This window comes from Mixophyes fleayi, chromosome 5, assembly GCF_038048845.1.
Source record: "Mixophyes fleayi isolate aMixFle1 chromosome 5, aMixFle1.hap1, whole genome shotgun sequence".
Lineage (NCBI taxonomy): Eukaryota > Metazoa > Chordata > Amphibia > Anura > Limnodynastidae > Mixophyes > Mixophyes fleayi.
In genome coordinates, this window is record NC_134406.1 from 211,502,422 (window position 1) to 211,519,459 (window position 17,038).

Sequence of the window (17,038 nt, forward strand, 5' to 3'; positions counted from 1 at the left end):
TCCTAGGAAGCACTGCCTGATGGCTCCTTGTTGTTACTCATTATCAAAGTGAATTACTAAAAGCAGGCAGGTATCATAACTAATACAATAGTAAGTTGTAACTCTGCCAGGGCTTGTGACACACCTACTACTAATGATATTGATGTACAAGTATTTTATATAGTGTCATGTTAACAATACTGGAGATAAGTACATGTGTTTTCATAAAATAACAGAAACAGAAGGGAGACTGTCCCCGAAGAGCTTACAGTCTTACAATATATAGTATGACGTAGCCCTAGATGTAAGGATACTAGAAATTAGTTGCCAAGTTATTACATAATCATGTAAAACCATTATACAGAGCATGGCGTTGTGTAGGACTTCTGATATTATTGCAATAATCTAATCAATTCACAATACAATTCATATAAATGTGTGTGAATAATATCTCTATGAAGCATGGTCAAAACTTTTAATTGGTACTAGTGTTTAGTGATGTCATAATACATTAGGAATATTTGTATATTGTGTAAAATAACATACTGCATACATGGCAACAGAATTTCCACTTTAGAGCTTGCCCACTTTAGCAGTTGAACCCCACGCTCCATTGAAGGTTGGGAAGCTGGGACTGTTTCCTGATAGGAGCTGTCATTCTGCCCACTGAGAACCATGGGGGGGGGGGCTAGGGCTACACCTGCCCTATGGAGCCAGGGTTATAGGGGGAAATAGGAGCAGGTGACTGCGCAGACCAATAACTTCCTATTTGTCAATCGTATCCCCTAGGCTGCACGCACAGCTCTGACGTTCTCAGCGGCCCTGCTAAAAGGCCACAGTGTGTTTCAGAAGTAATCATGTGTGTGACCGCTTAATACTCCAATTGAGATTCCATTACTAACGTACACACATTTCTGTAATTATAAGGAAACTTTGTGGTACCCCAAAGCCCTGTTGAACAGCACAGAGGAGTGCATAAACGTTTTAAAATGCAGGGCTACAAAGGGTTAATTGTGCTCCTGAAAACTTGTGCCCAGGAGTGATTGACAGGAGGAGGATGAAGGCCCTGATTGGCTGGGGGAGTAACAGGAAGAGGTTGTGCAGGAAGGAGGAGAGAGAGAGAGCAGCATGGTAGAAGGAACAAGGGGGAGGATGTGCAGCCGAGCAGAGAGAAAATAAGCTGCTGCCAGAACTGTGACATTGCCAGCAAAGCAGACGGAGAACAGCTGGGGACATGCAGCGGGGCGCCAAAGACGATATTCACTAACTACAGAACTCTTTTCAAGGTAAAACCTCAGCCTGCAGTGTATTGCACACACCCCAGTGTCAGAGGGAAGAGTGATGAGAGAATCTATCCAAAACTGACATTGCATTCTTGTACAAGGAAGGATTGTGAGAGCTTTTCCCCCAGATCATACCTATACACAAGCTGCAGGGAACAATTAAGACGGTCATTTCAGCTATATCGTGTGTGTGTGTGTGTGTGTGTGTGTGTGTGTGTGTGTGTGTGTGTGTGTGTGTGTGTGTGTGTGTGTGTGTGTTGATATCTGGACATTATACCCTGCTGCAGAGAACATGTGCTGATATTCATTGACTGTTAAGAGAACAGCGCCATCTTGTGGCTGAAATGAGCAACAGCCCTGCTTTCTACTATAATACTTAACCCTTGATGGAAACCTCTGCAGGACATTGGAACACTACCCAAATTCCTGTGCACAGGTCAGCCCAGGACTGAGTGGAAAATATGGTAACGTTACCGGGGATAATATTGGTGCACCAAATGTTTTAGATGATGCTAATGTTATGTGATTTATCTAAGAATTGATTTATTAATATTGAAGGTGTGACATTCAGTGTTAGTGGTACCGCTGCAATTCAAGTTAACTCAGCAATAGATGCTAAAAGTGGGGCGCCTGAGCCATAGGGAATAGCACGGTACCCCAAACACCTGAATAAGAAGTAGCCCTCTAGTGGGCGCGGTAGTGACCGTAAGAGTCTTGATGGGTTATTATTGATGGTTATTGCATCATCACCAGTCAGATATTGTTAACGTGAAAGTAGTAACTGTGATTACCAGTGTGCCTTATTAGACAATGTGTATTGAAGATGTTATTGTTATTCTGCCTTATACTCACCAGGTGTATGTTATATGTTAAATGCTATTGTGCTCTATGCTGATCAGACGCATTATTTTGTCATTACTATTGAGCTGAAGGGGTCAGTGGCGCAGTGTCTTACCGAAACTATCCTTACCGCATTCTCAATAAAATCAAGTTGTTTGACCAACCTTTGTCCCTTTCATTGAAGTATTTATCTCCTGACCACCGGATATCCAAAAGAGAAAAGAACCTGACTCGTATCTGGGAGACAAGGTAAGGGAAGGATTTCCCATCAGTACTCGACCACCACACTTTCATGTGCACTTTTATGTTCATTGTTGTTTCACACTAGCATTGTTTATGGAGCAGTAACCAAGAGCTCAGTAAAATCATATACCTTAAATACTATTACTGCCTAGTAATCCTTTACTATCCTGAAATGTGTCCTTGTATGACTTACATGAAAGATAAAAAAACATACTTCTGTTTTGTACTTATTTTATTGCATGGTGCTGTATTATTCACAGTGAAGTCACGGAAACCTGTTATTATTGTACATAAAACTTAACTCAAGGTTGCAACAAAACTGACAATAAATGACAGACCTAGACCAGCCTATTTCCTCTGGAATACAACTAACCTACCCCAGCTACATCTATTCCTGGGAATCAGCCTAACTATATTGTTACATACCTAATGCAATTTGTAAAGTGCCATTTGTAGTGCTAATTAACAGAAAGATTAATAAACAAAGAAATAAAAGAAGATGGATGTATAAATGCTGTTGTGTAGAGGTGTGTTTGAAACCACAATCTTCCTATATCAGTGTGACACAAACCTCACACCACTACAGTGTGTTGTTTGGGACCCTGCTCCTTTTACTGACTCTATATAAGTGCCAGGAGCAGATCTAGAGGTATGTTTACAAAACCCGATGGGCTTTGTCTTTAATGCAATTATCATTTTAAAAATGACGGCAAGGCAGCAAGAATCGGTGGTTCGACTAAACTGCCGCTTAGTAAATTAGACCCCCTACACTTTTATTTAGTGGGGGCGTGGGGAATGAATAGCTTACTCCTCCCACTCCAGCCGGTCACATGACCTGGCTCACTCATCATTTTCACTGCTTAGAACTTCAATTCTACCTCCCCTGCAGTAAAGAGAATTTCAGAACGAAGTGGCCTGTTGCTAAGTGCAGGGAGCATCTCCCCTAGTGGAACCCACCAAATAGCTCAGTCTACAAGTGGGAGATATAAGGAAAAATTAGAGAAATAGGAGAAAATTTTGGCTAGGGTAGTAAAACAATTATGATTTGCTCTCGCTTATTCAGTCCTGTTGATTCCAATGGTGACCCCTATTTTACTATAAAAATCCCAGCAGAAAAAAGGGGTGGTTGTGAGAGGAGAGATTGCGCAAACCACGTGCTATAAATAAATAATTAAAGACTGTCCCTTTCTGTAATAGCCCAGCCTGCTCTGAACCAGGATTGGTCCTCTGAGCTGACCCGAAACCTAGAAATTCCTGCCCCAAAGCTAAATAGCACTGGGCCCCTTCTGGTATCCCTGTCCGGTGGGCAGCAGAGTTAAAATGTTGAACTATAGTGTACCTTAGATGTGCTCATACACAGTCCTCCAGAACTACCAACAGCTCATGTTTTCAGGATTTCTGTCTGTAGAAACAGTTGAAATAAATAATGACCCATAAAAATAGATGAACTCAGCTATACATGATTAAAGAAATCCTGAAAACATGAAATGTTGGCAGTACTTGAGGACTGAGTCTGAACACTTCTGGTGTACACTATTGTGGCACTACAAGTGTACCAGCATAAGTGTACTGCCACAAGAGCTACAAGTGTTGACACTCTTAGGATAAAAAATAAATTGAGCCCCCTTAGTGTAATTCAATTAAAACTGTGGCCCTTCGTATAATAGATTTAGAAATGTGCCCTCTTATGAAATGTTCTGTGCACTTATGTTTATAAAAATAATATGTGCTGTCTAAGTAATGTAAATAAATTATTAATATGTACCCTTTCGCATTTTTAATATTATAGTGACCATAATTGTTTCTGTAGTGCAGTGGACGAAATCAATTCATACCTGAAATCCTCTTCTGTTTTTGATTCAACGTAATACACACAGAGGGAAAATAAAAAACCCAAATAGAGGAACAGACCTCTCCCAAGGAGCTCCCAACGTGAAATGATTAAATATCCGATAAGCTAGCCTACTTAATAGACAGGCAGCCAAACACAAGCTAGGTTTCCGGCTCCCCTAGATGAAGGATTTGCCTGTTCAACCTCTGTAATATGTGGTCACATGACTCCCAAAGTCCCCACCTTATCCCCCCCATAGTGAGTGTTAGCCGTGCGGTAAAATCTTGGTTCTTGTTCTCTTGGTCTTACTAGGGATACATGGTCCACGAGGAACCCTTGAGGGAGTGTCTGTTAGTGCTTAACCTGAGGACTGAGAGTGAATCCATTGTAGGGGTACAAAGTCTTGCTGGTAACTTGTATCATATGTATACTGTTCATAGCTGACTTTCACCTGCAACTGTGGGCAGCACGGTGGTTAAGTGGTTAGCACTTCTGCCTTACAGCGCTGGGGTCATGAGTTCAATTCCCGACCATGGCCTTATCTGTGAGGAGTTTGTATGAACTCCCTGTGTTTGCGTGGGTTTCCTCCGGGTGCTCCGGTTTCCTCCCACACTCCAAAAACATACTGGTAGGTTCATTGGCTGCTAACAAAATTGACCCTTGTCTGTGTGTCTGTATGTTAGGGAATTTACACTGTAAGCTCCAATGGGGCAGGGACTGATGTGAGTGAGTTCTCTGTAGAGCACTGCGGAATTAGTGGCGCTATATAAATAAACGGTAATAATAACAACTGTCCTTGTATGTTTTAGACCAATCAAAAAAATGCTTAAATCTCTACTTTCTTTGCCTTGTTCTTGTGATTTGAACATACATCTCTATAATTTGGGCACAACCTTTAGATAAAATGATCCAATGTAACATATCTGGGGAGCTACCTATCTCAGCGGCTCTGCACTGTGTGGTACAGTTGGTGGCAGTGAATCAATTGATCCTCTTAGTGTACTGGTGTAGATTATTAAATCTTGAATCAAAAGAATCCAGGTGCTCCTGTAACTCACTATTGTCACCGTAAGTTAATTAAAAAGAGTTGAAAAGTTGTTTGATATTTGGAGGGGAGAGAGGGTGGGCACTCGCTCCTGGTCAGACTGTAACCAGCACTTTGCCACTTCCTGCAATGCCCGTGTCTAGAGCAAAAAGGAGGGAATAGGTTGCGCTCCCTCCACATATAATGAGCAGCCACTAAGGAACCTGGAATGGAATGGGAGACCCCTAAGACTCCCAAAGATTGTATTGATATAAAGATAAACAGGTTCTGGGCACTTGGAAAAGGTAAATGAGTTTAATAATGACAAAGCTATGTGAACAATAGGTTCCGGCCGCACAAAACAACATAGTGTCAAAAACTGTTATAGTAAATACAATATAATGGAATACATGCAATGCAGTAGTAATGATAAAACAAATATGGAATATTGGATCTTAAATCCGACTCCAGATGATTGTCGAACCACAGGAGTATACAGTGTAACAAGGAGTAGATCAGCGTGATATGTAAATATCCAAAAATGTTGATATAATAAAAAAGTCCACTGAATATGGAATTGTAGTCATGGACATAAACCTCATATCTGGGAATGGCGGCAATTGTTCATCAGTTCAAAATTACTGGCAATATATAAGAGCCAATTTGTTTTAATAAAAATGGTACTAATATTAGATTATAGGAAGCAGGGTATAAGGTGTAAAAGCTGCTTGATGCAGTTGCTTCCAATAAGACAAATGGAAGCAACTGCATCAAGCAGCTTTTACACCTATCAGTGACACGGCTGTAGCATTTACAGCTGTGTCTGCACTAAGGTTAAGATTCTGTAACTAAGAAATTCAGTGAACCAGGGGGAACCGGCTCACGGATTGTTTCTGAACACATGGGTGCAGGGGGGCCGAGAGAGGGGGGGACAAAGTAACCGAGCTCAGGCCAGCCTGTGTAGTGGGAAGTGCTGCCAACCAGGTGTGGCCCTTTGGCGGCTAAGGAGCCCGAAATTCCTCTTAGTGGGCCTGCATAGGTGCTGTGATCTCAATTAGATTGCTTCTCCAGGCTTAAGATAAAACCCCAGTGAAATAGTCACCAGTGTTTTCTGCTGAGTTTTATAAGACCCAGATCACATCTCTCACAGCGAGCTCAAAGTTATTGTCTGTCTTATTATTTTATTAATATTCCCTAAATCATAAGTAAATAGAATGTAGCATGACACCATCAAGTGTTATATTAGGCAAATATCATGTATGCTTAGCTAAGGTACAACGAATGTTATCTAATGCTTGACTTTATGTTATGAATTTCAATAAGTTATTGAAGAGTTAATAGAAAAGGAAGAAAAACATGCACGCAACAATCTATTAATATATTTAATTGTGAACCGCGTGCATAGAGAAATCATCTAATAAAGAACACATATTCAGTATGCCAATTATAGAATCTGCAGTATAAACTAAGGGGTATTTTTCATGGATTGAAATAATTCCGTGGAATCATGGAAAAGTGTATTTTTATATGTTGCCAATTTTTGTCTATAAAATGTCCATAAAAGAATAAATTAATAAATATTGATTTACTATTGTACCATAGAAAGGTTTTTGTGTCCTGATATAAAACAAAATAAAATTAATTTGTATAAACTAAAAAGTTCAGTGAGAAATTGTGAATAATGTCCAGGCTACCTGGGGTGCAGAGCACACCTTCCAGTATAGTCAGTACAGATAACCTGTGATGCCCCAGATAAACCTGGGGCATCTAGTCTCACCACCTGAGACTAGATGCCCCAGGCTACAGGTTGTAATGTTACTATTTTGTTGATACATTGTATTATTATAGCACCTTTATTAATGGTGAGCTTTTGCGCTTGCATTCGGAAGTTAGATTTTTGTTTTAATAATGCCCTTCATATTGTGTTCTGGGATAAAGCTTGTAATATATAGGAATATTGAACAAAACAAAATAAAATCAACATTTCAGGGGTGACTTATGTGAATGTAACTCATGCACACCCAGCGATATCTGCGGTGATATCGGACAACTGACCCGATATTGCAGGTTGCATGGTCCCAAAGTGATCCCCATGTCTGATACTAATCCAATTGAAAATGATTGGATCATTAGCAGTCATTGTCTGACGATACTAACAGGCCCTAGTGATGCTGGAAGATGTCCGGCTGTTCAGCCTGTGAGCTGAACTGCCAGATCCCACCCACACTTACAAGTGTGGCCAAATTAGACTCTCAGACAGGGCCTGATTAAGGGTTCTGGCCGCCCTAGGCTAATACGGCCGCAGCGCCCCCCCCCCCCCCTCCTCCGAATATATAGGTGTATAGGAACACTCCTGAATAGGAATGTTCAGGTGTATTCTCCAGCATTCAAATTTAGACAGATTGTGCCATTGTCTCTTACCTGTCCTTGCTCTTCTCTCTTGCAACTTTGTTATCCTCTCGCTGGCTTCTGGAAAGTTGGCGTCCTTTTTTGAAAATGCAAAAATGTATTATAATGCAAACCCTGAATGATTAGGCCCTTTAGTTAAAACAAAACACTCCATTATGGCCAGCTAAAAGTACCCCATTGGACAGGCATATATAAGCAATATCTGAATATTTGTTGTCAATCAAATACAAACCTCTACCAGCCCCATCTCACTAATATTTAGTATTCTAGTGATTGCTGAGACCACCCATGTGACCACCACACAATCATGAGATTCTGCCCCCCAAAGCTGCTCTATTTTTTAAATACCCCCTGCAGCCATTTTCCTTAACCACAACCCCACTTCGCACAGCCATTTTCCTTAACCCCTGCTGCAGCCATTTTCTTTACCTCCCACCCTGCATCCATCCCCCTTGCAGCTATTTTCCTTACCTCCACTCTGCTAGCTAGCTATCCCCCCCCCGTCACATCAAAACTCCCCCAGTCACATATATCAGCCCCCTCCTCTGCCCTCCTTTATACATATCAACCTCTCTACCTCCCTATAGATTTTCATGGCAGCCCCCCCCCTCCCACCCTATAGATTTGTATGACAGTCCCCCTCTCCCTCCCTTTACATATGCATGACAGTCCCCCCTCTCCCTCCCTATAGATATGCAGGGTAGTCCCCCCCCTCCCTATAGATATGCAGGGTAGTCCCCCCCCCTCCCTATAGATATGCAGGGTAGTTCTCCCCCTCCCTATAGATATGCAGGGCAGTTCTCCCCCTCCCTATAGATATGCAGGGCAGTTCCCCCCCCTCCCTATAGATATGCAGGGCAGTTCCCCCCACTCCCTATAGATATGCAGGGCAGTCCCCCCCCCCTCCCTATAGATATGCAGGGCAGTTCCCCCCCCCCCCCTCCATATAGATATGCAGGGCAGTTCCCCCCCCCTCCCTATAGATATGCAGGGCAGTTTCCCCCCCCTCCCTATCGATATGTAGGGCAGTCCCCCCCCCTCCCTATAGATATGCAGGGCAGTTCCCCCCCCTCCATATAGATATGCAGGGCAGTTCCCCCCTTCACTTACCTGTAGTTGTGCCAGCGTCGCTCCTCTCCTCAGATCAGCAGATAGGAAGTGAAGACGTCCTGCTTCCTGTCTGCTGCACAGCAACAGGCAGCCTGGCGATTGGCTGTGTGTTGCTAACCACTGACCACCAATGCTTTTGATCGTCGAGCCCTCCACCCCCCCGCGGCGACCCCCCCCGCGGCGATCCCCAACGGCGACCCCCCCCCCCCTCCCCCACCCCAAAAAAAAAAATGAATGAAGAAAAAAAAAAAAAATTTTACATTTTTTTTTTTTTTAAAAATTTAAAAAAAAAAAAAAAAAATACCCACAGTGCCACGCCTCCCGGGACCCAGTGCCCCAGGCTGCAGCCTGGTCAGCCTAGTGGTTGATCAGGCCCTGCTCTCAGCCCACCCTCCCCCCAGATAAGTCTGCTGAATGTCTTAGGCTGGGTACACACTACAGAATTTTCTGACCAATGTGTTATCTACAATTTTTTTTACTAGCGACTGAAAAGATATATAAAAGTCCCAATCAGCATGCAGATTCATGTGTACACACTACAGATCTTTTACCCTCAGATATGTGCTCTTTATCTGTCATAACCATGGGCTGAAAAGAGCATGACTTTGTATACTCTATGGAGATCCTGATTGTAGGTGCATACACATCAACATCATTTATTTATATAACGCCACTAATTCCGCAGTGCTGTACAGAGAACTCACTCACATCAGTCCCTGCCCCAATAGAGCTTACAGTCTAAATTCGCTAACATACACACACACACACATACACACACCAAGGTTAATTTGATAGCAGTCAAGTAATTTACTAGTATGTTTTTGGAATGTTGGAGGAAACTGGAGCGCCCGGAGGAAACCCACGCAAACACTGGGAAAACATACAAACTTCACATAGAGAATTGAACTCATGACCCCAGTCCTGTGAGGCAGAAGTGCTAACCACTGAGCCACTGTGCTGCCCGCTGTGCAGGATTGGAAGGACGTTGTTCCATAGCTGAACGAGATTTATAGTTCTGCTGAACAATGAAGTCAAACGATGGTCGGTGCTTTGGTACGACTATCGTCCATTGTCTAAGTGTACACACTAATGCAATATCGGGCTGACCGGTTGCTTATCGGGTGAGAGGCCCAATAATTGGCTAAAAACAGTATAGTGTGTACCCAGCCTTAGTAAGTGGCATGTGTAGACACAATATACTGCTTTTGTGTCTTTCACGTTCAAATAAACAAGTTACATCATTTCAATTGTTTACATGATATACATTACCTAATGTGCTGTCTGCTCTGTTAGAGGCCTCATCTGTGCAGACAGTTGCTAAGGGCTGAGTGGACTGTGTACCTTATCATGTGGATGACAGTTTAAACAGCCTTATCACTGTGTAGTCAATCAAGGTTTATGAGGAATGATAAAGATATCACCTAGTTTCTTCATGAATTCATTTAAATGTTGTTTTAAAGAAAAAAGCTGATACAAAGATATATATTTATATACAAATTTCTACAGTTATTAAAAGTGGTTTTTTTTTGTATCTGATTATAGAGAAAACATGGATGAAAAAAAATGTTTCCACGAAATAGTAAATGTGTTTTGGACTACACTTTCATTTCTCTTCTATCTTGTGTTATCATAATTGTTTATTTAATAATTCTATAAATGTCTCTTGACTTTGCTTCATATGACAGTAAAGTAGATTATGTTTTTTCTAACAGTGGTGAGGTGATAGCATAAAGGCAATATCAGCCTCTTTATAGGAATTTCAAGGACAAGGAGATATTATACTGTTTTTTCCCATAATGTGCAATGTGTGCATTGTGTCTGTTAACTTTTATTTTGCAAATATTTTCACAAATCGTCTTCAATTTCAATTTACTATATATATATATATATTACTGTATCCAGTGCTCGTACAATAGTGCTGGTAACATGCACACATCATTATTATCTGATAAGCTCGATCCTATAGCATACAGTAGTCTTTCTGCTAATGGTACGCACTGAATTCACCATTAGAATGCACTGCTATGGAACTATATGGCTACTTTTAAGAATATATGTCTCTTTTATTATTTTCTTCCTCTAACTTTAGTTTTTTAAACTTTTTTCAAAATTTACTTTTAGTATTTGAAGGGTCTATAAGCAATTTAACATAATATAATATAATGATTATAAGCATTTTCATCAAAATGTGAACTAACAATAGTATTCACTTTTTGTTTACTGTATTTATTAGCATAGGTAACAGTGTGGTTCGTCTAATTGTTGTATCTATAACATCATACTTTTAACAATGCCTCATAACATTTTAGGAAGCAAAATTGGGAACAAAAATAAGCCATCTATACCCTGTCCAATCCCTGCACAGATCTGCCCAAATCTCCATGAAACCACACCCACCTCCTGATAAGCCACACCCCTTTCAGGTATGGGCATGGAGCCACCACTGCCAAAATCAGGGTAATTTGGAGGTATGCTTGTCTGTTTTTGGATCCAAATACCTTGCCTATTTCCTTCTAAACTATCTCTCTTTTGCATCTAATGTATAGATCTGTATAGATAAATTCACCATTAACTGCCAGAAGTGTCTCTTTGGCTTCAAAGTGTATAATATCATCTAAGCTGTATTTTTATTCTTAGTATTTTGTGGTATTTGAAGTTATTTTTAATTGTACCATAATATCTGGCAAGTGTAATTCTTTAAAGTTAAAACTCACATTTCAAACCAACAGATCAAAATTGCAGTACCAGTTTTGTAACCTGTGATCTATAGATATTAGGTTAAAGCATTATGCGGTGTATTGTGAAATAGCACAGAAAGCACACACAGATTTTTTAGATGTGATTTTTATTGATGATATTGATCAAATTGCAAACATTTTCAGTATGATGCCTATATTGATGCCTATAAAAGATGCCTAATCTCTAAAATGCATTCACAAAGTAGCTGCAAAGATATGTTTAATGTTGGACAAATCCAATATTATATGTCCAACTTTAAACATAGCGCCCAGATGCACCCAGAGCTTAGATGTTAGTCATTATTATTAACAAACTTGATCCAGACCTATGCCACACGTGAAGATACATCTCTTAAAAGCATATATTAAAGATACAAGTTAGACAAAATTGGATGCATCTGAAAGGGTTGAAACAGGAGTGAACATGGGTGTTTGGTTGCCAACCAATGATTTGCAACAAACTGCATGTGGTTTGTGTCCTTTAAAACTGCCACACACGTGGATTAATAAATAATGCAATTGCACCTGATTGCTGGTTTTCAAAAGGAAATATCATTATTCAATGAACCCCACTATAGTAAAACTAATCATTAGCCCATTTTTGTCCATTTTGACATCTGGGGGAACAGATGTGTAACATATACAAGTATTCTATGTAAAAAAAACAATGATCAAAAGAAATACTTTGTTTATACATAGTTTTCACTGTACACAGATAATAAGGATGAGCGGACTCGGATTCCTGGAATCCGAGCCCCCCCGAACAATGCGGATCCGAGTCAGATCCGAGCACTGTCCGGGTATTCCCGCCTATTTCGAAACTTAAAACGAGGCTCTGAGTCATAATCCCTCTGTCGGATCTCGCGATACTCGGAACCTTTAAATTCCCCGCTTGCCGCCGCCATCTTCACTCGGGCATTGATCAGGGAAGAGGGAGGGTGTGTTAGGTGGTCCTCTGTCCTGCTATTTCTCGTGCTGTACTGTGCTGTGCTGTGCTCTGTCCTGCTGAGTCCAGTGGTGCTTTTGCCAGTGCTCTGTCCTGCTGAGTCTAGTGGTGCTTTTGTCCTGTGCTCTGTCCTGCTGAGTCCAGTGGTGCATCAGTCCAGTGCTCTGTCCTTGCTGAGTCCAGCGGTGCTTTTGTCCTGTGCTTTGTTCTGCTAAGTGCATATTTATTTTAAAAGTATTAAAAATTCTTCCATAAAAAGAAAAAAAAAAGGAAAATTCTACAAAAATCCTTTAAAAAAAAAATATATAAAAAAAATTCAAAAAAGTCCTTGCTGAGTCCAGTGGTGCATCAGTCCAGTGCTCTGTCCTTGCTGAGTCCAGTGGTGCATCAGTCCAGTGCTCTGTCCTTGCTGAGTCCAGTGGTGCATCAGTCCAGTGCTCTGTCCTTGCTGAGTCCAGTGGTGCATCAGTCCAGAAACTGAGGGAAATAATCTCTCAGTGGCTTAACCCACTTAGATTCTCCTGGGGATTTGTGGTGTCAGACAACGCCAGTAACATTGTGCGGGCATTACATATGTGCAATTTTCATTTGTGGCTCCATTATACCAATTAAAAGGATTTTTACCTGTTGGTGTAATGATGTTATAAACACTACACTTGAAAGCTTCAGCCTTTAAATGAAAAAGTCACTCTTCATTGCACGAAGATTTGCAACAGGGACAGTTTTTTTGTTCACAAAGTCAACAAATAACACTTCGACGCTGTCTGTCTTTGACATACTTGATGGGATCTCAATGATGAATGCTCTGTACCATGGTCGTCAAAAACAAGAGGTAGTGACGCGCTCGAACTACACCCTCTATATGCTGCAGAGGATGTAGGAACAGCCATATGTGCAGTGGAATTCAGACCAGTTGAGAGTGATATATTGTGGCCCCGGTACCAAATTGGGTACCGTGGCCACTCCACTACGCAGTCCAGATAGCTGTGCAGTGGAATTCAGACCAGTTGAGGGTTTTATATTGTGGCCCCGGTAGGAAATTGGGTACCGGGGCCACTCCACTACGCAGTCCACATAGATGCGTATCAGATATTAAACTACATTCACTGTTGCTGCTGTACCCAAAAATAGGTACTGCAATTCCAAACTACGTTCACTGTTGCTGCTGTCCCAAAAAATAGGTACTGCAATTTCAAAATACGTTCACTGTTGCTGCTGTACCAAAAAATCAAATATTGTACCTAAAATCAATATTGTGAGGTGTGAGGTGTTCCGAATAGGCTGGAAATTAGTGGAAATGATTGTTATTGAATGTTATTGAGGTTAAGAATAGCGTAGGAGTGAAAAATAAACAAAAAACTTGATTTTAACCCTTTTTATGCTTTTTTAAAAATAAATCAGAACCCAAAACCCTAAATCAGAACCAAAACCTTTCGTCAGGTGTTTTGGCAAAACAAATCAGAACCCAAAACCTCAAGCTAATCAGAACCCAAAACACTAAAAGTGGCCGGTGCACACCCTTAGTGAAAACCAGTTATTATTCTGAAAAATAGAAAGTAAAAATTATTGCTGATGCTCAGTAAGACTGTCATACACACAGAGCTGAGCTCCAAATTATAGAAATTTGGATTTTTATATTCCAATATTGTGATGTACCTATGAGAGGTGTTTGTATGTGGTCACGTTCATCTGTTTGTCAGCATATGTCTTGTCTGCTTCATTTTTCTATTTTACTTTAGGACAAGTCCACCACATGTTCACAGTAACCACAGTAGTTCATGAAACAGAGGTATTGTATATTTTGGTTTGTGTTGCACATGGGTTTGGTGGTAAAATGGTAATATTACAGAAATCTGTATGCTGCTTTGTGTGTTGGAGAATGCTAAAGCCTTTGCTTGCTCTATCTAACACACCGCTCTAAGGGCACTATCAAGAAGTTGCGCATAACACCATGAGGTAAATTTATCAAGCTGCAGATTTGAGATGGAGTTGTTGCCTATAGCAACCAATCAGATTCTAGCTGTCATTTTGTAGAATGTGCTAAATAAATAACTAGAATCTGATTGGTTGCTATAGGCAACATTTCCACTTTTTCAAAGCTGCAGTTTAGTATCTATACCCCCATGTGTAGATTTAGACAGCAAATTTGGTTGTTCTCAGTAAAATTGACAGAGATTGTACTTAGTATAGTTCTGCAAATGATCATCAATCAGCAGATTTGGGAGAGGTAAATATATGTGTGCAACAATTTATGCCATGTTCTGGTACCTGTACAACTGTGGAAACTGGATCTTCATATGTGTGGCCAATATTCTCACAAATCAGGATTATTGGTGACTGGATCAAGACATATATTATGCAGATAGCATAACCAAGGAGCCTCTGGTATAGAGTAAAAAATGGCTCTTTAATGACATAATAAAGTCCATCCTATTTCATAAGTATATATACAATGAGGTATGTGCTCCTGTTTCATTTGTCACGTACTTATTCATTTCTTGACTGATCCTAAAGATGTACCTTTGTTCTCTTGTCCTGCATACATCTCAAATCTCATATCAAAATACTCTCCCTCCCACCCACTTAGATCTACCTCTGACCTGCACCTTGTCTCATCTCTGATAACCACCTCTCACTCCCGCCTACAAGACTTCTCCCGTGCTGCTCCCCACTTATGGAATTCCCTACCACAGTCAATCAGACTTTCCCACAACCGTCAAATCTTTAGATGCTCTTTGAAAACCCTTCTCTTTATTAGAGGTGACCTTATCCTCGTTAGCACTATGCACACTAATACACCCTCACAACTGTCCCAATCTCCCCTCTAAGCCACACTCATTCCTCTTGTTTCAGCTGTGCCCTCTTACACTTAGAATGTAAGCTCTCTAATAAGCAGGGTCCTCCATACCCTTTGTTTTAATGTCTGCATTTATTTTGTCTACCTTGTATATCCCTGTTTTATGTATGTTCTGTTTTCTCTACTGTACGGCCTTGAGGAGCATTGTGGCACCTTACAAATTTACAATAATAATAATAATAATAATAATAACTACTAGAAAAACTGTTGGCTAGTTGTAAAATTAAATACTTGTAAAAATAGGTAACGAGGTGATTAACACTAAAGTAGTGGTGAACAATCATCTACTTACTGCAATAAAGAAAGAACATTAATTAAACACATTTGTGGCATTTTTAAAGCTTACAATTTTCTTTTATGGGGAAGAGCTTCATGTGATTGTGCCTTATGTTCTATATAAAGCGCTTTGTGACCTGAGTATTGATTGAGTTAAATTCAGAGCTAATTCAGTAAAATAAACATGTTAACGATTAACTTCATTAGAGGTCACTGGTGAATTTCTCACAAGCAATATGAAAAAGGTTCCACAAATCCTGGACCCTGGAGTATTGATTTTTCCATTCTTTTAACTGAAGATAAATGACCTGCACATTTTTTCCCTAATGTGTTTCCTCCAGTCATCCTCAGCACAGATGACAGTCTTTGAGTGGATAAAATATGTACATGTAAAGTTCCCTACAATAATATCAAAACCCAAAACAGTAACTTGTAGCATTTAGTTGTTTCACTGCGACATATTTATAACAATACAGAATAAATCGGTGGGAGTCATGTTATCCTCACTGACTATGCCGACAAACGTTTCAACGACAGAAAAATAGCGATGAGTGTGACAGCGACGAGCTGAAAATATGGACTTACCATATTACTGACAGCCTCTGTTGCCGGCAGCTTTATTTCTCTCCACAGCAAAAATGCGACTTTTACAAACATCTACACTAAGAATAGACGTCACTGGTAATGGCCCTACTGAAAATGCCGCTTTAAAGCGGCAATGGCCGGACCCAGCACCTCAATTACATTATACATTATAAAGTTTGCAGCATAGTCAGTGGGGATAAATTCTACCACACCCGAATAAATTCATTAATTTGCAACAATGACCGTTTTAGAAAATAATTTATATTTGCTGGGTGCAAGAATCTTTATTCTCTGTGACACTCATGAGTAATGTAAAAAGGGGTGTGGTTATGATGTCATCTTTTTGAGGCTTCTGATATTGTTAAAATAAAATGTCTTTATATCCTTTTCCAATATATCAAAATGGATATGTCAGGGTGGCACAGTGATTTGTATTGCGACATCATGTTGTTGGGGTCATGGGTTCAGTTCGGACCAAGTATCTGTGTGGAGTTTGTATGATCTCCCCATGTTTATGTAGGTTTTCTCCAGGTGCTCTGGTTTCCTCCTCCAGTCCAAAAACATACTGGTAGGTTAATTGGCCCCTGAGAAAAATAGACCTTAGTGTGTGTCTGTGCGCGTGTTTGGTAGGGAATTTAGACTGTAAGTTCCAAAGCTGCAGGGACTGATGTGATTATACAATATTCTCTGTGCAGTGCTGCGTAATATGATTGGTGTTATAATAAATAATATAATAATTCTATAAATAAATAAATGTTATTAATAAGTAGGTAGCGTTTGTGTTAAATAAAGTACAACCTGAGCACAGGGTATACATCACCCGCTTTGTCAGGCATTAGACAGGTCTTCGATGTGTTGAGCACTGTTTTATAACATCATCATACACTTTTATTAATAGGGCATTGGAGACACCACCA